This window comes from Oncorhynchus masou, chromosome 1 (genome assembly GCF_036934945.1).
Source record: "Oncorhynchus masou masou isolate Uvic2021 chromosome 1, UVic_Omas_1.1, whole genome shotgun sequence".
NCBI classification, from domain to species: domain Eukaryota; kingdom Metazoa; phylum Chordata; class Actinopteri; order Salmoniformes; family Salmonidae; genus Oncorhynchus; species Oncorhynchus masou.
The window spans coordinates 33389912-33415069 of record NC_088212.1 but is presented as its reverse complement, the minus strand read 5'-3'; the positions used below and the strand labels follow the sequence as shown (position 1 = coordinate 33415069).

At 40.6% G+C, this 25158-nt stretch overlaps 1 pseudogene; it reads left to right on the top strand.

Annotated features, from left to right (window-relative positions):
* The first annotated feature begins 3414 nt into the window (after positions 1 to 3414).
* Positions 3415 to 24598, top strand: LOC135542464 (T-box transcription factor TBX5-like; annotated as a pseudogene).
* The last annotated feature ends 560 nt before the right edge of the window (positions 24599 to 25158 follow it).

Genomic DNA, 25158 nt, shown 5'->3' with positions numbered 1-25158 from the left:
AATGACAGGCCTTATCACATAGGCCTGACCTAACCTTCTATTTATCGACTGAGATGATGTTCTAGAAGTCTTAAGTAAAAGATCAATATGGCAAGTTCAAAACAACCAAATTCTGTTTGAGACAAATATTTGTGATAAAGTCAATAAATAATTTGAATTGATTCATTTGCCTTTTTTTTCAAACAATGTAGCCTTCAACTATTAGTGTACTTTATTCGATTTCTACACACAGAGACGAAATATAGGTTATATTATATGCAATTATAAATTCCTAAAATCTCATTAAAATCATAGTATTTTAGATGTTGCTTAAGACAATTAAATTGTACAAAACAGCACTTGATGAGTATTAGAAAAGTTTTTTCAAAAATGTTAAGTGGTATTCAAGTTAATAGGCTTTCTACATTTATGATTTGGTTATGGGATGTTTCACTCCCTGCCAGTCAGTTTAAGATTAAATAAATACATTGCATTAATATATACCTAAATCTAAAAATATAGCCTACCATTGAAAAAAAAAATAAGTTTAGGCTTAATTCCTAATCTGATTTTATTTAAGATACCTCTTTGAATTTAGTGATAGGCCCCTACATTCGTTTATAACAATCGGATATATTTGGTACATTGAAATTACAAAGAACAACAGTTTTCGAATTATGCCATTTATTTGTTTTATAAAACACAAATTATTAAAAAGATGAATTGGAAATGCGCGTCCCTCAAACCAACACGCATGTCAAACTACAGCCTACCAAAAAATATTCTCACAAACAGTTGCTGTTCGTAATGAATGTTTTTGTTCGAAATTAGATCAGAATGTGATTACACATGGAGGCCTACAATTATAGCTATGAAAGTAAATCATCGGTCTAGAAAGTACTGAGAAAGAATCAGACTGTATTTCATCTGAATCATACAAATCATACCCGTTCACAACTGCACATGCAACCGCAGCCAGAAAAGACGACGGACCATCACTTGACCCAACATGAAAAAGGCCTATTCTATAAATATACTTTGAGTGTAGGCCAACTATCTCGAAACGATTGTTTAACGGAATTCTAAATATTATACACAAAATATAAAATAAAAAAAATGTATATCACACTGAGGCTGATGTTTCTGATTCGCAGCGCAGGATTAGGATTGTAGATGTTAGTGGGTCTCTATCTTTTTCTCTCTTTCTCAGGGCCCAAGGCCCCAAATATAAAAGAAAACACGTACAAGTCAGAGGGCATGAGGGGCGAGACAGAGGCCTGAGTTCCACTGCACATTACGTTTAGAAACAGTTGTCGTCTGATATTCGCAGAACACTCTCACATCACCCGGTTATCAATAGAATGTTGATCTTTGTCCATCAGTCATTTCCATTCATTTCTCTGGCAGTTGAAATGCCACATACTGGTGGCAGTATAGTGTAGGCCTAATGTTGACTTTATATCTTTGTGATTATTCACAGTGGGGTCAGTTATGTGAGCAGTGACGTGTTTGGTGCACGCAGCGACGGAAATCAATGCCAACTCCACAAGAGCCACAATCTCAATGCCACTACACGACAGCACATGCTCTAGGCATATGTGCAAGCCCCGAAGCACATACGCATGGATTGCTTCATATGAGACCATTGAGGACTGTTGACACACTAGACCTCCGCTACTGACCGAATAGACAGTAAATGTCCCAGCGCGGAACTGCCACCTGAACACGGTAAAATACAACAATTGTTGAAATAACCTACTACTGATCTGTTTTGGAGACCATGCATCGACAGGCTATAGGTGTTTGTCTTTTTATTTAAAAAAAAAATAGTGTCAAGCCTTTTACGAATATGCCTAATATTGGCCTAAATCATATGCTAGGCTATCACTTTAGGAAATAATTGTTGGATTGAAGAAAACCTTGCGCTTTAGAGCACTCGGGACACTGCATGCGTAAAAGCCTAAATTCTGGTGACAATTCTGTAATAACGAGTTTATTGCTGTGACAAATGACCGTTTTGAGGAACAAGAGCATTATCGAAGCAGAATGTCAAGGCTACAGAGTCATCGTCGGTAACCTATGAGCCGTAGCCAAGAACATGTGTGAAAAGCAAATCATAATTAGTTATAATTAGGCTATGTTTACGCGATGTTGGCCTATTTTCTTACACCAACGAGTACAGGCTATAATTTCACACTAAAGTAATAGGCTGTATTGCTGCAAGCCTATCCTATTTCAGAGTGTGTGTGTGTGTGTGTGTGTGTGTGTGTGTGTGTGTGTGTGTGTGTGTGTGTGTGTGTGTGTGTGTGTGTGTGTGTGTGTGTGTGTGTGTGCTCGTGGATTGATTATTTTATTAAAATCAGAGTCAAGTATATTCCACCTAACGGAGAGAGCAGAGCTCAAACGAGCGCCTGTTTACCTCATGCTGACCCCTTCAACTCCGGTTGACTCTGCTCAAGAGCTGCACTGTAATGGATGCGACCGGTTGATTATCTCGATTCTTAATACAGACGCAGCGCCCTACAGTGAAATGCTGTGTGGAGGATGGTAGCCTTTGAGATAATATACATGTAGGTTATCCTAGCTATTATATAAGAATAGGGAAAGAGTATAATTAAGCAACAAGGCCCGAGGGGGTGTGGTATATGGCCATTATACCACGTTTAAGGGCTGTTCTTAACACACGACGCAAAGCGGAGTGCCTGGACACCGTGCTATATTGGCCATATACCATAATCTCCCGAGGTGCCTTATTGCTATTATAAACTGGTTACCAACGTAATTAGAGCAGGAAAACACATATTTTGTTATCTCAGTGGTATAGGTCTGATACCACAGCTGCCAGTCAATTAGTATTCAGGGTTCAAACCACACAGTTTATTATAGTATTTATATCCGGAGATCATGCATGCATGTATTTACAGAAATTGCTCCCCTCTTAAATAGGGATAATAGTACCTTCATGCTCTTTACATCAAACCAAATCCTCACAAACCGACCTCCATTTTCTTAAAATAATCCCTGACCATGCAGGAAATAAATTAATCTCTGTCCTCTCTCTCTCCGTCTCTCGGTCTGTCTCTCAGATTCATAGCATCTTTATTAGCATGAATGACAAGGCCACTGTTGCTAAAGCTCTCTGTCTCTCTCTCTCTCTCTCTCTCTCTCTCTCTCTCTCTCTCTCTCTCTCTCTGTCTCTCTCTCTGTCTCTCTCTATGTCTCTCTCTCTGTCTCTCTCTATCTTTCTTTCAGATTCAGATACCATAGCATCTTTATTAGCATGAATGACAAGGCCACTGCGCTCTCTGTGTCTGAGCGAAAGGGGAGTGGGGTGTGGGAGGGAGGGAGAGCAATCTTATAGGCCTACATTATTTCAGTAACTGGCTATGACGCGAGGGTATGATGGGGGGTGGGGGCTGAAAAACGTAGGGGGTGCCTTGAAATGGGTAATTCCTGATTTGAGGGTCAAACCGAGCTCCAGCTCCGCACACGATAGACAGCTGCACGGAGATAGAGGCAGAGGAGTCGGGAATGCGGGAAAAGACTGGGGGTCTCTGGTGGACCAGGCTGGCTTCGGCAACCGTTAACGGTTACAGTCAGACATAGGGCAATTCATTCAGACGCATGGTACAATCCAGTTTTAAAATACTAAACGTATACAGCCTAACCTTCGTCCAGTGTGATTATCCCCCATAATAATGCTTTACTGACGGAGGTCTGATGGAGTGTTCTATTTAATTCGGTGAACTCTGTGGGTCTGCGTGTTTGGAGAATTTCGGATAAGGTGACACAGCGACTCTGGACCCTGATCTAACAAACACACACACACCAGGATGACCGTGGAACTCTGGTCTCCAGGACCGAAACAGAACAGCGCATGAGGTACACAGACCCGAAGAGTGTGTGAGGAGTGTTTAAGTGAATGTGTGCGGCTGGATGAGGTGTTGTTTAGATTCAGCGGCTTGGCTGTAGACGGCTGTCTCTATGTCTTCAATATCCGGGTCCAGAGTTAATGTAGAGTGCAGACCTGTGTTCAAATTCTTTGAAAGTAATTGAAATAGCCTAAATACATTTCGAAGTAAGGATTTGGATCATTTTTATTTGAAAATATAAGTAGGCTAGTTGAATATTGGAATGTTTTTGGAAACACTTGGTAAGTTTTTGAAAATACACAAATACACAGACAAGTGTATTTTCAAATACAAATATTTAAATAACATTTTAACCAAGGTCCGTTTGGTCCAAGGGGTATTTGAAATAATGGAAACAAGTATCCTATTTCAAAATAGTGTAGTTTCGGCTATTTACATGAATTTACTTGCAAATACTTTCAAATAATTCCAATATAAGTAGCTAATTTGGCCACATTATTTGAAAATACTCAAATACAGGGAAAATAAGTATTTCAATGACAAATAGGCCTAGTAAATACGCATGTATTTGAGGCCAGGTCTGGTACAGTGAGGTGCAGTCCGGGATTTTACCAACAATAAGCCAAACTGGACCCCTCTTCGCTCGTCTCGAAACACTGTTTGGATTTAGTGTCACTGCAAATTTTATTGTCAATAATTTATAGAAAACAAAACAATGTTTTACCAGTGGGCCCTGATCATTCACAGCTTATAATAATAGCATCTTTATATAACCGTCTATCTATTAGCTTACTAATAGCACATTTAATCACTATTGTTACGCGTTATTAGTAACGATATGCTACATACATTATTATGATCACTAAGCCTATTCCTATTATTGTTATCTTATTATTAATTATGACTGTTATTCTATTATTATGATGATGATAATGATTATTACTATTGTTATTATTACACGTTGTTAAATATGCCCACGCTGTGATTTAGCCAAAACACATTTTAAATAATAGATGAATAATAGATACAGCCTTAGCCTACTGATATTTAACAAGACTACATGTTGCAGATGACTATCTAAATCAGAATTATATACATTTCATTGACTATCTAAATAGACATTTAAATGTTTGTTTCATTTGATTATCTAGACCATTTATGTATGAGCTTATTTCTTTAGGCCCAATATGTTTTCAAATGCACAACACAGCTTATTTTGTAATATAGTTTTAGTTTGAATTTTGTCATATTTTCTGTGAAATTAGACTGAGGATTATATTGAATTCAAATCATTATTATCATCTCTGTTATCCCAGGCCTGATAGGCCTAAATTACAGTATGTTAATACTTTATTATTAACCTATCAGATAATTGTGTGTGCGTTGTGTTGTGTTGTGTTGTGTCGTGTCTATCCCGTCAGTGTGTCCCTTGGTGTCAGGTACTGTAGAGAGTGTGATGGCTAACGGCGGGGACCCGTTCGCCATCCCAGAGCGCATGGACACAGACACCGAATCACCGAAAGAGAACAAACCCGAGAATCACACTAGCTCCAGCTCTCCACCGTCACCGGAGACCTCGTGCACACAGCAGGTAACTTCCCGTTTGTGAGTGTGTAAATGTAACATTTTTCAAAACATGAAAACGATGCACTTGTATCTTTTTTTAAATTGTGGGTGATCACGATTTATGCATGATTTTCTCTTCTAAAGCGAAGTGAAAGTAATTGTTGAAAATAATGTAATTAAGTTAATAGTCTATAGTAGGCCCATAGCCTATTGAAGAGAACAAATGAAAATACTCTGAATAATATAGGCCACTAATTTAAACGATTATTCCCCCCAATTTAAAAACTAAAGTCGACGAAGTAGCGCATTTCATTTCAAAGTAGAAACAAATAGCCAATTTTAGATACGCGGGGCTGAATATGACCTAGATTTGGTTTCTAAACAGTGGGTTGGTTACCTAGAACATGCCCAGAGCAACACTGACTGACTGACTCTCTGGTTAAATCTGTGTCAAACTCAGTTAGTGAAAATATCGGGCTTTTCTTATAAATGTGAAACCTTCAGTAGCCTATTTAACAGTGTAGGCCTATGCAGCGTCTAATAAATAGGCTTACAATAGTTATTGTTATTAATATTAATATGTGGCCAAACGTATTGTCATTATAATCAAACCGTTCCAACAGTTCAACAGTCTCATTAAGATAAAATACATTGTTATTGGTCAGTCTGTAAAGGCTTACGTGTGTTTGTTTTTTAAACTGTTTTTACAATGTTCAATTAAGTTTATGTAGGCCTATTGGTAGGATCGTCCTTCAAGGAGGGATCGGGACTTTGGTTGAAATATTTAGTATATATATCTCTTATCTTATCTGTTCTCTGTTCTCAGGGGATGGAGGGAATAAAAGTCTACTTGCACGAGCGCGAGCTGTGGGAGAAGTTCCATGAGGTCGGAACAGAGATGATTATCACTAAAGCGGGAAGGTAAATGAGTGCTATATGTGTTCTTGCATTATAGGAGAATGAACATTCGTGTCCATTATAGGCTACAATTAAGCCTATAAACTAGTACATATGGTTTTCTCTCTTCTATAGCTTAGGCTATAGGTTTTTTGAGCTTCCTTTAATTAACACTGAACATTTAGAGAAAATAAAAATGTGTCCACTAGGCCTAGAACTGTTAAACATGTAACATTTGTGTGATTAGGCCTACTGTTTGTAACGTTTTGTATTTATAATTAGGCCCATAACAAATAGGCTATTGGCCGGGTACACATTATCAAGTAATACAATTTTCTCATTAGCCTAATAAATGATTGGGGAAACCTCTTTCTCAAAGCTACGCCTCCAAATCACCTCCTGTACGTGTTATTCTACGCACACATTTTTTCTTGCTGCTCACACTTCACCCCCTTCACGTTTCTCTCTTTACTCACCTTCTTCTGATCGAACCATGATGATGTATCTTCCCACTGGACACAAACTGGTTGGTTGAATCAACGTAGCTAGTAACTTGTCAATGTTATTGTGACGTGGAATCTACGTGAAAATACATAGGATTTGAAAAAAAAGTAATCAACTGTTGTTTGGAAGGTGACATTTCAACCACAGGATTATGTCATCATTGTAACCAGTTTTCAACATAGACAAACTTGTATGAAATATGTTGAATTTGTACCTTTGAAACAACGTTATATCTTCAACACATAGACAAACCCTGTTTAAAATATGTTGAATATGTACCTTTGAAACAGCTTTGGAGCTTCAAGTTACAGTGAGCTCCAAAAGTATACAGCAATATAAATGGAATACATTTAACTCTGAAAGTGTTAAATGTACACTAATTTCAGTGAACATATGAGTCCCACTGAACTAGTGTTAAAATAACACCTTTGAAAGCGTTAAAGATTTTAACTCTTTTACAGTGTTCCCAATTTAACTCTTAAAGTGTTCAAATGAACTTGGTTGTGGTGTTTGCATAGCTCTACTGTAGAGTAATATGCAACACCTACAGCGTAAAACACTTCATTTAGAGTAAACTGGACTCACTTTGCTTAGCGCTGATGCTGTTAAACATTCTCAGTGTAAGAAATGAACACCTCTAGTGTTACAGTAGATACTTTTTAGGTGTTGTTTTAACACTACGGTGTAAAGCCTAATTTGCATATTTCTCAGGTGCCTTTTCTTTTCGAGTGAATTGTAGAGTTTCCACCCATGACTGTATGTGTTAGTGACAAAGACATGGTTATTTCATTATTTCATTTTAAAGGCCTGTGGCATTCACCAAGTGAGTACCTAGTCATATGTGACCATTAAAATTAAACTCTATGACAATGCAATACATATATCATAAGGCCTTACTTTGATGGCTTACCCGTACACAGTGGTGTTAGGATACTCCTGGTTTACAGGCCACATCAGGCCTGCAAGTCACATTATGCTGGCTTGCAAAGTGATGTGTAATTCCTATTGGAATCCAGTCAGAGTTAGGATATTCAACAGCTGGAATCTTTTTAATCACCTGCAACCTGCATTCAGAATGACTTTCAGGTTTAGGAAAGTTGATAAGAAGACTACCTAAACCATTTAAACTGGAACAACCATTTCAGTAACAGGTACAATAAATCTAACTAATTGATTGTATGTTATTTATTGTTGTGTAGCATAAGATTAATAAATCAATCAAAACCAAAACCAAAAACACAGATATGAAAAATCATCTTTAAAAATCTACCTGCAGTAGAGCATGCTTGGAGATATGATAATGATAAGCGGGGTTTTGGTGGGTTACTCTTCACACTGTACAAAATAACTCTGGTTATTAACACCAACGCTGGGGGTTCTATTACAACACTTAGGGTTCATTTCACTCCTACATAGTGAGTTTAAATCCTGAATCAACAGGAACATGTTTACACTGAAAAATCATAGTTGGTCAATATGCTATGTATTAGGACTGTGACAAATATTTGTTGTTTTGGCTCTGTGCTCTAACACTTTGGATTTGAAATGATATGATGACGATGAGGTTAAAGTGTAGACTGTCAGCTTTAATCTGAGGAAATGTTCATCCATATCGGGTGAACCATTCAGAAAGTACAGCACTTTTTGTACATAGTCACCCAATTTTAGGGGACCAAATGTTTGGGACAAATTCACTTATGTGTATTAAGGTAGTCAAAAGTTTAATATTTAGTCCCATATTCCTAGCACGCAATGATTCCATCAAGCCTGTCACTCTACAAACTTGTTTGATACATTTGCTGTTTGCTTTGGTTGTGTTTCAGATTATTTTGTGCCCAATAGAAATTAACAGTAAATAATGTATTGTCATTTTTTACTCACTTTTATTGTTAATAAGAATATGATTCAAAATACTTCTACATTAATGTGGATGCTACCATGATGACTGATCATCCTGAATGAATTGTGAATATTGATGAGTGAGAAAGTTACAGAGGCATGACTACTTTAATACACATACATATAAGTTCATTTGTCCCAGTACTTTTTGTCCCTTCTGGAGCTCACTGTATATCTGCCATCAGAAAAAAACAATAGGCTGAGCAGCACTTCCTACTGGAGAGTTGTTCTATCTAGAGCTATTCATTTGTTCTCCCATCCAGAGTTTTAACCAAGCCCTGCTTAGCTTTGATATTTATCACTGACTAATACCAATGTACTATCGTGAGAATGGTTATTGAGAGGTCTCTAAATAACAAAATTCACTATAGCTATCAAAGTCATTCCAAAGGTTTAACAGAGAAAATTAAATTTAACTGTATTTTAGGAGATCATCAATGATACTATTTAGGCCTATATCGCATTTGCAAAGTCATCTAGAGCTATGTTTCAATTCAACCCAGGGTTCAACAGAAAATTGACAATACATACAGTGCCCTCAAAGTATTAATTCCCCTCAACTTTTTCCTTATACAAAGTGTGATTAAATTGTCTTTTTTTTGTCAACGATCTACACAAAATAATCTAATGTCAAAGTGGACGTTTAAAAAAAAAACCACTAATATATTTTGATTAGATAAGTATTCAACCCCCTGAGTCAATACATGTTAGAATCACCTTTGGCAGCAATTACAGCTTGAAGTCTTTCTGGGTAAGTCTCTTAAGAGCTTTGCAAACCTGGATTGTACAATATTTGCCCATTATTTTTTTATTTATTCTTCAAGCTCTGTCAAGTTGGTTGTTGATTGTTCCTGGACAGCCATTTTCAAGTCTTGCCATATATCTTTCAGCCAATTTAAGTAAAAAATGTAACTAGGCTACTCGGGAACATTCAAAGCCATCTTGGTAAGTAACTCCAGTGTATATTTGGCCTTGTATTTTAGGTTATTTTCCTGCTAAAAAGTGGATTTGTCTCCCAGTGTCTGTTGGAAAGCAGACTAAACCTTTAGGACTTTGCCTGTGCTTAGCTCTGTTCCTTTTCTTTTTATCCTAAAAAACTCCCTAGTCCTTGCCGATGACAAGCATACCCATAACATGGTGCAGCCACCACTATGTTTGAAAATATAAAGAGTGGTTCTCAGTGATGTGTTGTATTTGCCCCAAACATAATGATTTGTATTTAGGACAAAGAGTGTATTTATTTTCCACATTTTGTGCAGTATTACTTTAGTGCCTTATTGCAAACAAGATGCATGATTGTAATATTTTTATATTCTAAAATACATGTAGGTTAATATTGTGGAGTAACTACGCTATCGGTGATCCATAGGAGTTTTCTCCTATCACAGCCATTTTACTCTGGCCTCATGGTGAAATCCTTGAGTGGTTTCATTCCTCTCCGTTAACTGAGTTAGGAAGGACACCTGTATTTTTGTAGTAGCTGGGTGTATTAATACACCATCCAAAGTGTGAAAAAAATTATATTAAACAACATTATTGCACACAGAGTTAGTTCATGCAACTTATCTGACTTAAGCATTTTTTTTCTCCTGAAGTTATTTTTGCTTGCCATAACAAAGGGGTTGAATACGTGTAACCGATGTAAAATGGCTTGGAAGTTAGCGTTGTGCGCGCTAATAGCATTTCAATTGGTGACGTCACTCGCTCTGAGACCTTGAAGTAGTTGTTTTTGTGGAGTGATGGGTAACGATGCTTCGTGGTAGGCAGCTGTTGATGTGTGCAAAGGGTTCCTGGTTCGAACCCAGGTAGGGGCGAGGAGAGGGACGGAAGCTATGCTGTTACATACGTATTGACTCAAGACATTTCAGCTGTTCATTTTATTTATTTGTAAAAATGTCTAAAAACGTAATTCCACTATGACCTTATGGGGTATTGTGTGTAGATCAGTGACATAACATCTAAAGAAAGGTTAATTCATTTTAAATACAGGCTGTAACACAACCAAATGTGGAAAAAGTAAAGGGGCGTGAATAAGGCACTGTATAGGCACTGTATAGGCACGGTATAGGCACTGTATAGGCACGGTATAGGCACAGTATAGGCACAGTATAGGCACAGTATAGGCACAGTATAGGCACGGTATAGGCACAGTATAGGCACAGTATAGGCACAGTATAGGCACGGTATAGGCACTGTATAGGCACGGTATAGGCACTGTATAGGCACTGTATAGGCACGGTATAGGCACGGTATAGGCACGGTATAGGCACTGTATAGGCACTGTATAGGCACGGTATAGGCACTGTATAGGCACAGTATAGGCACTGTATAGGCACTGTATAGGCACGGTATAGGCACTGTATAGGCACTGTATAGGCACAGTATAGGCACGGTATAGGCACTGTATAGGCACTGTATAGGCACTGTATAGGCACTGTATAGGCACGGTATAGGCACTGTATAGGCACTGTATAGGCACGGTATAGGCACTGTATAGGCACTGTATAGGCACGGTATAGGCACTGTATAGGCACAGTATAGGCACGGTATAGGCACGGTATAGGCACGGTATAGGCACAGTATAGGCACGGTATAGGCACAGTATAGGCACAGTATAGGCACAGTATAGGCACGGTATAGGCACAGTATAGGCACGGTATAGGCACGGTATAGGCCTAGGGTTTCAAGCTTTGGTTGATTTCAAATGTAATCTTCAAATGAATCATTGGATTCAAGTCTCCATCTTAACCAAAAATCAAGGCAAAAGAATAGGACTAAATCAAACTTTATTTAAAGTGTGTTTAAAGTTTGATTAGATTTAGTCCTATTATTTAACTTAGATTTTTGGTTGAGGTGAAGACGTCTATATCAATTATTCATTTGTAGACTATCTGGATATTGAATTGTGCCAACGTAACCAAATATCAACATTTGAAGGAGATGTATCGTCTGCTTGGATAGTTCCATCTGTGCCACTGACTAATTCCAGTTTGTCTACAAATTATTAATTGATATGTTGGATCGACTTCTGCATCTCAAACAAAAATCTAAGTTAAACAATAGTACTAAATCCAATCAAATTTGAAATACACTTTAAATAAAGTTAGATTTGATTTAGTCATGTTCTTTAACTTTGATTCTTTGTTGAGATGGAGACGTGAATCCAATTGATCAATTAATAATTTGTAGACAATACTGGAATTAAAACCAGTCTAAATCAGTGGCACAAAAGATTCAAATGTTGATATTTAGTTGCATTGACAACAAAACACAATTCAATATCACTTTTGTAATGCAATAAATAGCCTATTAACTTGTTGACAAGTTAACAAATGATCTTGAAGTTTGGATTCACATCTCCAACTAAACCAAAAATAAACTTCAAAGAATATAATTAAGGCTGTGGCTCAGATGAAACTATTCAATCATTCAATATCCTTTAAATATTGATATTTGGTTGCGTTGTCAATAGCCTAAAGCTAAAACTATTTTAGAAACTAAAGTAACAGTATTTTTTCTATCTTAAAATGGCCACATTTTGAGTTTAGCCTAACGTAACTATACATTTGTTTTTATGTAATCTTAGAAAGCGTGCATGATCAAGTTACATGCAAAGGTTTTAGGTCTGTGGAGATCTTTACAATTGCTATAATAGCCTGCGCAGAATCTCGGAACAGCATTGATCACTTGCACTATGTACTTTTAATCTAATCTCAACTACAATCCAGGTAATTTGGTTGTGCTATGAGATCCAAATACAAAATATCTGACATTGCATTCCCATTTGAACTTTGTTGTGTTTTAAATGGTTGAAAGTGCAGCGATAACACATGTAGATGATCACTAAACCAAAAATCTGACATTGTTTTTCCATTATAATTTGGCTGTGATTTCAGAAGTGTTGAAAGCATAGTGATGACACGTTGGCAATTCAACAAACTTCTGTCTGTCTTTTTGAGTGGGTGAATAAAGGTTGAAATCTCATTGATCAACACCTCAACCAAATATTATCCACATTTCCACATTGAAGTGACATGGTGTGCCCAGTGGGCTATGTATCTGCCTCATACTTCTGAACAGTTTAAAGAAAAACTCTACAGTGATTTATGAAGGCTGCCTACAACCATATCTGTCTGTTGTATTGGATATTGCACTTGCACAAGAGGGACGCAATCCCTACACATTGAATTGGAGAAAAAACAATCTGCATGTTGCGTGATGATGGAGGCTAATCTTTGTAGTTGTCATACGGAAGCCACTAGCCAGAGTTGCTGAAAAAAACACTGCTACTTTGACTGCCTGTCTGCTTCTTGCTTGGCCAAAGTTTACAATGATGATTGAAAATAACTTTAAATCGCTAATTGGACTGTGACTGTGTCTTGCTTGTGTTTGATATGCTGCCTAGATAGCTGCATGCAACTCCCCACTTGAGTTTGTACGAGCATGTTGATCATGTCTTTTGTGTTCAACATGTAAATAGCTGCATGTAGCTTAACTCCTCTCCGGAAAAAAGAACATGAAATCATGCTTATGCTTAATATCCTACTGAGGCATGGAATTCAATAGCGAGAACATGTCGACCATATCCTTTGTGTACAACATGAAGTTTGTAGGCTACACCAGACAGTCGTTCATTGCCGATTTAAGGAGGGGGAAGCGGCAGCAGCTACACATTTTTTTAGGAGGACAGAAATCTCATTATCTTTAGCCAGAACAAATTGGGCCTCCAGAAAATCTGGAACCGCAGCCACTCCGTAAATTGTTTCGATGTTTCTCGTTTAGTTTCGGGTTTTGCTCACAACTGCAGCAATGGCTGCTATGCCTCAGTGATAGGCTACTGATATTGCTATGATCACGACTGTCTGTGGTGTTGCTGTCTCGCCAGGCGGATGTTCCCCTGCTACAAGGTGAAGGTTACGGGCCTCAACCCTAAAGCCAAGTACATCCTCCTCATGGATATCGTGCCAGCGGATGACCACCGCTACAAGTTTGCAGATAATAAATGGTAAGCTAGCTATATATCAAAACTTTGTATATTTAAATAGCCTACGTTATGTGTTTTGAGCTGCTAAAAAGAAATAGTAAAACAATATATATTTTAACAGCATTATAGAGAGAGAAACATAACACAGAGCAGGGACGTGGATGTTTAGGCCTGCTTACCCACTGCCGTGACGTCACGGTCCCTCTCAGTGCCCTGTGCTCTGTGGCCTAGTTTCCTGTGTCAGCCTGCTGCCTGTGCATCACACCTCCTGCCCCTGACTGCCGGGCTCAGTCTCAGTACCATGGGTTCATGTGGCGGGCAGATTATAGGCTAGGTTTCACTGAGGTCAGCACCAGGCTGCAAGGGAGATGTGGGATACTCATAAACTCAGACATTTCCAACTTGCTTACTCGTTGTAGAAAGATCTTACCCGAGTTTCCCTCCTGGAAAGTATCGATAACAACCAATATTAAGCTTTATGCAAATAACTTACGCTCATTTCAACTAGGAGGTCCCAGATTTCCAACATGACTTGAATGCGGCATAAACCCTCTCGTGCTGCGTATGTCTCCTCTCCCTGGTCACACGATGGAGCCCCGTGGCACCCTTAAGGACATGTCATTCATCTGATACAATAGAAGATGGGCGCTCCATTTTCAGTCATATGTTTAGACAAGGGACTATGTTAATGCCTAATGTGAATGTTGTTATGCATGGGTAGATTATTTGTTTGTAAATATCAGCGGTGCTCTGTCATTTCCCTGCCATATTTGACAGAAGTGGAATAACTTCAGCGAACATGTTTGCCAGCTCGGTCCAGTTGTTGCCAGTTGGAGGGCATTCTTCTCTGACAGATTCCAACTTAAGGAGTCATACACACAACAACAACACGCACACAAGTCATAGGCTATTGTCATTAAAGTGGCAAGCTTGGGATCAATTAAATTAAACTCCAGTCAATTCAGGAAGTACACTGAAATTCCAATTGTCGTCAACGCTTTTCAATAAGGAAAATGTGGAATTGGAATTTGGTTTACTTTCTGATAAGCCCACCCACTGGGGAGCCAGGTTCAGCCAATCAGAATATGTTTTTCCCCACAAAAGGGCTGGTCTCAGACAATCCCGCAGGTGAAGAAGCCGAATGTGGAGGGCCTGGGGTGGAGTGGTTACACATGATATGCGGTTGTGAGGCTGTTATGGTAGAGAAATTAACATTAAATTCTCTGGCAACAGCTCTGGTGGACATTCCTGCAGTCAGCATGCCAATTACACGCTTCCTCAAAAATATGTGGCATTGTGTTGTATGACAAAACTTCACATTTTATAGTGTCATTTTATTGTCCCCAGCACAAGGTGCACCTGTGTAAGGATTATACTGTTTTATCAGCTTCTTGATATGCCACAACTGTCAGGTGGATGGTTTATCTTGGCAAAGGAGAAATACTCACTAACAGGGATGTAAACAAATTTCTGCACAAAATATGAGAGAAATAAGCTTTTTGTGCTTATGGAACATTTCTGGAATCTTTCAGCTCATGAAACATGGGACCAACACTTTACATGTTGCGTTTATATTTTTCCTACATGGACAATAGTTTTTGGAAATTTGCTTGTACCTCATTGCTCTGATTAACACCTGTATTGGTATTAACATATCCTGATGTAACAGACAGGGGCCAGCGGTGTCTCTGATGTTGGTCTAGTAATAATAATAGATACAGCCAGCGGCGCACCATGGCATGTCAGATCTATGTCTCTCCTGTGACAGCACGACAAACACAGTAAATAGCATGGCCACGTTAGTGTGTGTGTGTGTGTGTGTGTGTGTGTGTGTGTGTGTGTGTGTGTGTGTGTGTGTGTGTGTGTGTGTGTGTGTGTGTGTGTGTGTGTGTGTGTGTGTGTGTGTGTGTGTGTGTGTGTGTGTGTGTGTGTGTGTGTGTGTGAGAGAGAGAGAGCGAGACACACAGTACGAGGGCCAGGTAAAAGGGCAGGGCTGGGTCAGACTAGGGCCAACTGACTCTCACATTAGCATCCAATTGTGATTGATATTTGGTTGAGTTGTCAATGTGTGAATTTTGTGTGTATGTGTGTGTCAGGTCTGTGACGGGGAAGGCGGAGCCGGCCATGCCAGGGAGGTTGTACGTCCATCCTGACTCTCCGGCCACCGGAAGCCACTGGACACGTCAGCTTGTCTCCTTCCAGAAACTCAAACTCACCAACAACCATCTGGACCCCTTCGGACACGTTAGTCCTCAACCTCTCTACCCTGTGTGTGTGTGTGTGTGTGTGTGTGTGTGTGTGTGTGTGTGTGTGTGTGTGTGTGTGTGTGTGTGTGTGTGTGTGTGTGTGTGTGTGTGTGTGTGTGTGTGTGTGTGTGTGTGTGTGTGTGTGTGTGTGTGTGTGTGTGTGTGTGTGTGTGTGTGAAGGGATAGTGCTGCTGTCTGCTGTGGTTCTGTTAGAACAGTGGTAACCTCAATAATGATGTTAGGTACGTTAAGGGTCATTAGCTCATCCATGCCTGGTGGGACCGTCACAACAATTAGGATTAGGCCTCTCGATGAACGCACACGCACGCACACACACACACTATTATCTGCTTTCTGCTAGGCCTATTATCTGTTAATACTTTACTATTACACACGGAGCATGGCTACCAGAGAGGGAACAAAATCACTGACACGACAAACATATGCACAGTGCATTGGTACATAAAGACACACATTTGGAAATAAACTATTTAGCTTCAGCATAGCATGTGCCCAGACACAAGGGCACATTTATGGATAGGCCTATTGAATATATCCTTCTACAAGTGGGATGGAGTTAGAGCATTGGTTTAATGTATTAGTTTTTGTTGTATTGCAGATCATATTAAACTCCATGCATAAATACCAGCCCCGCCTCCATATCGTCAAAGCAGACGAATACAACAGGTTTGGTTCCAAGAACACTGCCTTCTGCACGCACGTGTTCTCAGAGACCGCCTTCATCGCCGTGACATCATACCAGAACCACAAGGTACCGAAACACTGAACACACAAAATAATTTATGATTAAAAAAATAATAATTTAAAGTCACATTTTTGTTCATCTTATTTGATCAGATATTTCTGGATTCTTTTGGCATAGATACAGTTAAATTGTCCAGGTCCTGTTGTACAGGCCAGAGTTATCTTATGGGTATATATAGATTTGTGTTAGCCATGTGAATCAGTGCATTTTCCCCTGCGATCACTGTTCTCAACTCAACATGTCCAGTTTGATTACATCCCAGTGTTTACGCATCACAGGGCAGCTCTGACCTGTTCCTTTCCTTTGATCATATATGTTATTGTTCCAGCGCCATAGTGAAATCACTCTCACACACATACAGGTAACTGCCAAAATAAAGGAAACACTTGAGTAAATGAGAGATACGAAGTATATTGAAAGCAGATGCTTTCACACAGGTGTGGTTCCTGAGTGAATTATGCAATTAACATCCCATTATGCTTAGAGTCATGTACCAAAATGCCCAGTTGCCCGTTATTTTGGCTACCCTGGCTAGAAGAAGAGATCTCAGTGACTATGAAAGAGGGGTCTCAAAGGAGCATAGGGGGTTTAAATGGTGTGTGTGTGTGTGTCTCAGTCACCAGATCTCAACCAAATTCAACACTTATGGCTGTTTATGGAGACAGCGTTTTCCACCACCATCAACAAAACACCAAATGATAGAATTGCTCATTAAAGAAAGGTGTTGCATCCTTCCAATAGAATTCCAGACACTTGTAGAATCTTCACCAAGATGCATTGAAGCTGTTCTGGCGGCTCGTGGTGGCCCAACGCCCTATTGAGACAGTTTATGTTGGTGTTTCCTTCACAGTGCATTCGGAAAGTATTTAGACCCCTTCACTTTTATTCACATTTTGTTACGTTACAACCTTATTCTAAAAATGAATTTATTCTAAAATGAAAAAATATATCATTAATCTACACACAATATCCCAAAATGACAAAGCAAAAAGAGGTTTTATATTTTTGGGGCAAATTTATTACAAATAAAAAAATGGAAATATCACATTTACATAAGTATTCAGACCCTTTACTTAGTACTTTGTTGAAGCACCTTTGGCAATGATTACAGACTAACGTCTTCTTGGGTATGACGTTACAAGCTTGGCACACCTGTATTTTGGGAGTTTCTCCCATTCTTCTCTGCAGATCCTCTCAAGCTCTGTCAAGTTGGATGGGGAGCGTCGCTGCACAGATATTTTCAGGTCTTTCTAGAGATGTTCGATTAGGTTCAAGTCTGGACTCTGGCTGGGCCACTCAAGGACATTCAGAGACTTGTCCCGAAGCCACTCCTGCGTTGTCTTGGCTGTGTGCTTAGGGTTGTTGTCCTGTTAGAAGGTGAACCTTCGCCCCAATCTGAGGTCCTGAGCACTCTGGAGCAGGTTTTCATCAAGGATCTCTCTGTACTTTGCTCTGTTCATCTTTCCCTCGATCCTGACTAGTTTCCTAGTCCCTGCCGCAGAAAAACATCTCCACAGCATGATGCTGCCACCACCATGCTTCACCGTAGGGATGGTGCCAGGTTTCCTCCAGACGTGACACTTGGCATTCAAGCCAAAGAGTTCAATCTTGGTTTCATCAGACCAGAGAATCTTGTTCTTTAGGTGCCTTTAGGCAAACTCCAAGTGGGCTGTCATGTGCCTTTTACTGAGGAGTGGCTTCAATGCTGCAGAAATGTTTTGGTACCCTTACCCAGATCTGTGCCTCGAGACAATCCTGTCTCTGAGTTCTACGGACAATTCCTTCAAACTCATAGCTTGGATTTTGCTCTGAAATGCACTATCAACTGTGTGACCTTATATAGACAGGCATGTGCCTTTCCAAATCCTGTCCAGTCAATTGAATTTACCACAGGTGGACTCCAATCAAGTTGTAGAAATATCTCAAGGAAACAGGATGCACCTGAGCTCAATTTCGAGTATCATAGCAAAGGGTCTGAATACTTGTATAAATACTTGTGTAAATAAGGTACTTCTGTTTTTTATTTTTTTTAAACGTGTTTTTTCTTTGTCCTTATGGGGTATTGTGTGTTGGTTAATGGGGACATTGTTTTACTTCATCCATTTTAGAATAAGGCTGTAATGTAACAGAATGTGGATAAAGAGAAGGGGTCCAAATACTTTCCGAATGCACACACACACGCACGCACGCACGCACGCACGCACGCACGCACGCACGCACGCACGCACGCACGCACGCACGCACGCACGCACGCACGCACGCACGCACGCACGCACGCACGCACGCACGCACGCACGCACGCACGCACACACACACACACACACACACACACACACACACACACACACACACACACACACACACACACACACACACACACACACACACACACACACACACACACACACACACACACACACACACACACACACACACACACACACACAGAATCACACACACACACACACACACACAGAATCACACACTGAAACACACACTGAAACACATGAAATACAAGTTCAAATTATGTGCAAGACAAAATTCTAAACTATTGAATGCAAATTGAATTCCTGACCACAAATTTAAAATTGTTTAATTCAGTTGCTGTTGGCATTTATATCGCTCCATAGTGAAAGCCCACGTGCGCTGTGATAAACACATCACCACGCCTAACAAGAAAAACACAAACCAACGGCAAGTTTCCCACCGTGTCATTGTCAATGAAAATACCTATTTTTCACCCCAAATGTCCCTAGGACAACTATATTGCACATAAGGACTTTAAAGCTGGAGTCCTTGGTGAAACTGCTACGTTCATTTGGGATATTACAACAACAAAGGAATTACAGCAAACAACTAACTTTGTTTAGTTCTTTTCCCCTCACCTCTGTTTTGTCCATAAAACAATAACAAAGGTGTTGGGGGTCAACAGCGGCGCTGTTTCTCCTAATGCGGATTCCATCTTTAAACCTGCCAACTGTTTAGGGAAACAGTTTACACTGCTATTCTGCTGGTTCAAAATGAATACTTTCAGAACATGGTCAGTGTCTGTGGAATTTCCATGTTGTGTTCCAGAATCCCAGATTCCAGCAACTGTTCAGGTCTAGATTCAACATTTAGTGTCTCATGGATCAGCACAGTGACACAAAGGGCTGGGCAGTGTTTGGTGATCTAAGGCAGTGTGTTGTGTCCCTGTCAGATCACCCAGCTGAAGATAGAGAACAACCCGTTCGCTAAGGGCTTCAGAGGCAGTGATGACATGGAGCTGCACCGCATGGCTAAGATACAGGGGTGAGTACAGATTCTCTCTCTCTCTCTCTCTCTCTCTCTCTCTCTCTCTCTCCTTCTCGCTCTCTCTCTCTGAAAAGGACAGTCTATTTTGTGCATATTGTGTGAGGCGGTTTGAGTAAGTGTCCTCTCAGAAATTGACTGTAAACTTAGGAGAAGGGAAGAGGGGGGGAGGAGAGGGGATGAGGAGGGAGGACTGGGGAGTCACTGTACTGCTCTAGGTGAAGACTGAGGGAGGTGAAAAGAAGAGAGGGAATGGACTGGGGTGTTAGAGAGACTGAGAGAGACGATGAGAGCAGAGAGAGAGATGAGGGAGAGTATCTGGAGTGGCATGCGGATGAGAGTTTATTTTTAGAGTAGCATTTTATCTTTCAGCACTGTGTGTGTGTGTGTGTCCCCTACATACCACTGAGGTCACAGAGAGGCCAGTGTTCAAGAGAGGGAGAGAGTAAAATTACATCATAACATGCAAATCTATAATAGAAAAATAATGATCAAACTGGGAGGGAGACTACAAAAAGAAAGGAATACTGAGTGTGTAAACTGGGAGGGAGACTACAAAAAGAAAGGAATACTGAGTGTGTAAACTGGGAGGGAGACTACAAAAAGAAAGGAATACTGAGTGTGTAAACTGGGAGGGAGACTACAAAAAGAAAGGAATACTGAGTGTGTAAACTGGGGGGGAGACTACAAAAAGAAAGGAATACTGAGTGTGTAAACTGGGAGGGAGACTACAAAAAAAAGAAAGGAATACTGAGTGTGTAAACTGGGACTGGGGGAGACTACAAAAAGAAAGGAATACTGAGTGTGTAAACTGGGAGGGAGACTACAAAAAGAAAGGAATACTGAGTGTGTAAACTGGGAGGGAGACTACAAAAAGAAAGGAATACTGAGTGTGTAAACTGGGAGGGAGACTACAAAAAGAAAGGAATACTGAGTGTGTAATTGAGGCTTTTGAATCACAAATATGGAAATATACAGTATATTGAAGAACGGGTGGAAGTAAATTATTGTGTAATATTTTAGCAAGCAGCTTAGACAATATTTTCAAATCTACGTTAATTAGACTGTTTCCCTAAAATATATTCATATATCTGCTCACTGGGCACACACTGGTTGAATCAACGTAGTTCCAACGTAATTTGTCAACGTATTGTGACGTGGAATCAATGTGGAAAATACATTGGATTTGAAAAAGTAATCAACCAGCACTGTTTTCATCTAATTTCAACCAGCATTATAAACATTGAAATTAGGGTAAAACTTCAACTTAAATACATTGACTTAACCTGACTAACAGACATCAATAAAAGTGTATTATTAATATTATGAATTTGGCATCCATGTGGGCTAATGATAACTACTTCTAAACTTTCAAAGATGTATCCGACATAAACGCAACCTCACTCAAATTTACTTTCACATACAGATTGAGTAAGAAAGGTTAGAGGTTAACTATTCAATGTTATTTAGGTAGTCTACGGAAATGACTATGGAAGCTGATTAATGTCGAAATGTGTTGAAATGATAGCTCATCTGAAACAAGCCCAGCTTGTTTCCAAAGCTAAGCAGGGTACATAGAGGTAGGCATCTGGATGGTAGACTTGTTATCAAGTGCATTTACCCCTCATATACCATTTAAAGAGTCACTGTTCAGACAGAAATCATTGGACTGTGACTTCACATTTTATTTCAATATACCTCTTTATTTAGGTTGATAGCTTAACCGTTGAAACAATGATGTTTATTGAAACATACCATTTTACTATCATTGAAACGAGATCAAAGGCAATTTAAATGTATACATATTTCTGATGATTATGTTGAAATTAGATTGATGTAACAACCTGTTAGTCAGGTTATGTCAATATATTTAAGTTGAAGTTTTACCCTAATTTCAATGTTTATAATGCTGGTTGAAATGAGATAAAGACAATACTGGTTGATGACTTCTTTCAAATCCAATGTATTTTCCACATTGATTCCACGTCATAATACATTGATAAATTACATTGAAGGTTAATTTAACCAGTGTGTGCCCAGTGGGTGGTGGTTTAGTTTTCTTAATACTGGAGGCCTGTCTCATTACTGTGCTTGGACTAAAAGATGATTTGAAAATATGTTGCAAATAGTATATATCTCTGCCTTTCTCCCCCCCCCTCTCTCTCTGTCTCTCTCTCGCCCTCTCTCTTTTCCTCTCTCTCTCAGTAAGGAGTATCCTGTGGTTCCTCGTAGCTCAGTGCGTCAGAGGGTGTGTCCTAGTGGGAGTCCGTTTGGGGGGGAGGCGAGGGGGTTGGGTTTGCACCCCTATTCCTGTGAGAATGGGGTGAGCAGCACCACCCAGGACCTCCTCATCCCCCTCCAGCCCCCTACACCCTCCCCCAACCAGACACACACGAACACATGCAGGTGTACCACTGCAACAAGAGAAAAGGTACGCTACGCTGCATTTGTACGATTACTGTCACTGTAAACACTGGAGCAGTTTGTATTGCCACTTAGTCTCTGGCGTGATTTGTTTCTATGATCGTCGTTGTTAGTGGAAGACCAGTCCCCTTTATAGTGTGTTACTCAATCTTACACCCCCCCCCCCCCTCTCTCCCCACAGCGGATGATAGCTGTCCTACAGCAGAGAATCACCAGTACAGGAAGCCCTACATCGTCAGTTCTCCCAGCAACGACGAGTCTTACTATCAGCCGTCTGCTTACCCTCATCCCCCTCTCCCTCCCTCCGTCCACCCCCCTCCCCCTGGTCTCTCTGACTCCCCATACAGGTCAGAGGCGGGGCAGCGGCAGGCGTGTATGTTTGCTGGCTCAGAGCCCAGACTGGACAACCTCAGCTGTACATCCTGGTCCTACAGCTGCCCATTGACTCCACCCATAGCCCCCATGACCCCTACTGACCCCTACACAACCTTCCCCCACCAGCCCTACTCCTCCAGTCCCCGGAACGCTCAGCTGAGCTCCATAGCCCACCAAGGCTCTCATCCTCTGGGGGACTCTCTCTCGCATGGCCAGACCCAGAGCTCCAGACCACACCAGACACCCCAACACCCCAGCCCACCCCTCACAGAGTACCACCGCTACCCCTCCTCCCCATCTCCTCCTCAGTACCACACCCTTCACACACATGTCAGGGGAGGGGTCTCCGAATGGAGCGAGGCCACCTGATTGGACCACAGGTGTAGGGGAAAGACTCTGATTGGTGGCTTGGGGTTATGTTTATGTGAGGTGTTCTCATTTTATGTGTGAAGAGATTTAATTGGCCAGTTGTGTGTTTCCCTGTGCCATGGGTGGAACGTTAGATTGTCTGTGTGTTACGTTTAAGTCCATCCTCCTCTGACTGGGACCTCTCTGGAAGGAACTGATGTTAGAGTAACTTGGTGGATATGCATTCAAACTAGAGGGACAGGAAGAAAGATGATGCCATCAACTAAAACGTTCCAAGCTTCATTCCTGAGACTGTTTTTAATACAGTATGTGACCTGTCTGTCACCCTGTCACCCTGTCCCCTGAAGATGTGAGACTGTCTCTCTATGGCCGTGGTTCCCAGTTGGTTTGTGACCCACCGAAATCCCTGTGATCCAACAGACGAAACCATATTTCTAATCTGTGTGTCAGCTCAGCTCAGGGCTGCTGTGAGTTAATGTCGGCTGAGAGGGGCAGCGGCGGCCACAGGCAGAGCAGAAGAGAGATAAACTGTTAGTTTACACCAGGCTGCAGGGAGGAAGACCTGCACACACACTGACAAACACAGAGAACTTGTTTAGAGGCTGCCGCATGGCAGAAGACCTGTACACACTCCCATTGCATTTTGGGTATATGCACATCTCATCATCATGCAGCTGTCACTGCTGGCCTCTCCTTTACCCCTGAACTGACCAAACAAAACTCTCGGTTTCTCTGAACTGACCAATCAACACTTTCCGTTTCTCTAAACTGACCTATCAATCAACACTGTCCTTTACCCCGAACTGACCAATAAACACTCGATCAACACTACATTTCTGTCTCTCTCTGCCCCTCTCTCTCTGTCTGTGTTTCTACCCCCCCCCCTTTCAAGCCAGTAGAAGGGAGTCATATAGTCACAGAAGGTTGTGTATAGTCACATTTTAAAACATATTTAGACATCATATGATTATTGTTCTTGTCTAGATATTGTTTTATTTTCCTTGAGAGTCAGTGGGTGCATTAGTTGGAACCAGGTGATGGCCTGGTGTTTTACACTAACACAGGAAGAGTTCGTATTGGTTCACAGAGGATCAGTACGTAAGCACTGTATGTGCAGAGTGAGAGTTGTGTGTGTGTGTGTGTGCGTGTGCGTGTGTGTGAAAGCAATACTTTAAAAAGAGACGTCCTGTGATCATTTGAGAAGTGTTTGTACTTTATTGTATTGTTGTTGTTTATAGTATTTATTGGCCTTGAGTTTTTGGCTGGTTTTGTTGTAAGATGGTGAAATTACAGTGTTGGTTGAATTGTTCAAGTTGTTTGTTTCCCATTGAAGTTTTTATTTTTTTGCTTTTCTCCCTCCCATCTCCTGTCATTTCCTTTTGAATACAATATTTAACATGGTTGTAATAAATGGCTTGTTACTTTTTCTGTTCTGATGTGTGTGTATATATACAAATGTATTTACAGAACTTAAAAACATTTGAAGACAATTTCAAATTACTCAATCTGATTACATGTTTATGTTCCTTCTGAAGAGACATGCATCACACACACACACACACACACACACACACACACACACACACACACACACACACACACACACACACACACACACACACACACACACACACACACACACACACACACACACACACACACACACACACACACACACACTAAGGCTGAGTAGGGAGTAACTCCTACATTGCAGGTTAAAGAACATTGAGCTGAGCTGTGTTGATAAAGGAAGTTAAACAGAGTAGTCTAGTTCGAGTGCAGCTGTGTGTGTGTGTTTTCTCTTATCTGACAGTTTGTTTGGCCTCTCCAGTCTCCTCCAGCTGTACCCCCTCACACAGATGACCTGCTGCCCAGAGAGGAGTGGGGTTGACTGGGCAGGAGTGGGCATCACCATGAGGACTGTTGGTGGTCCTCCATCTCACTCTCTGTCCCTCTCTCTTGCCTCCTGAAGTGATTCTCGTTAAG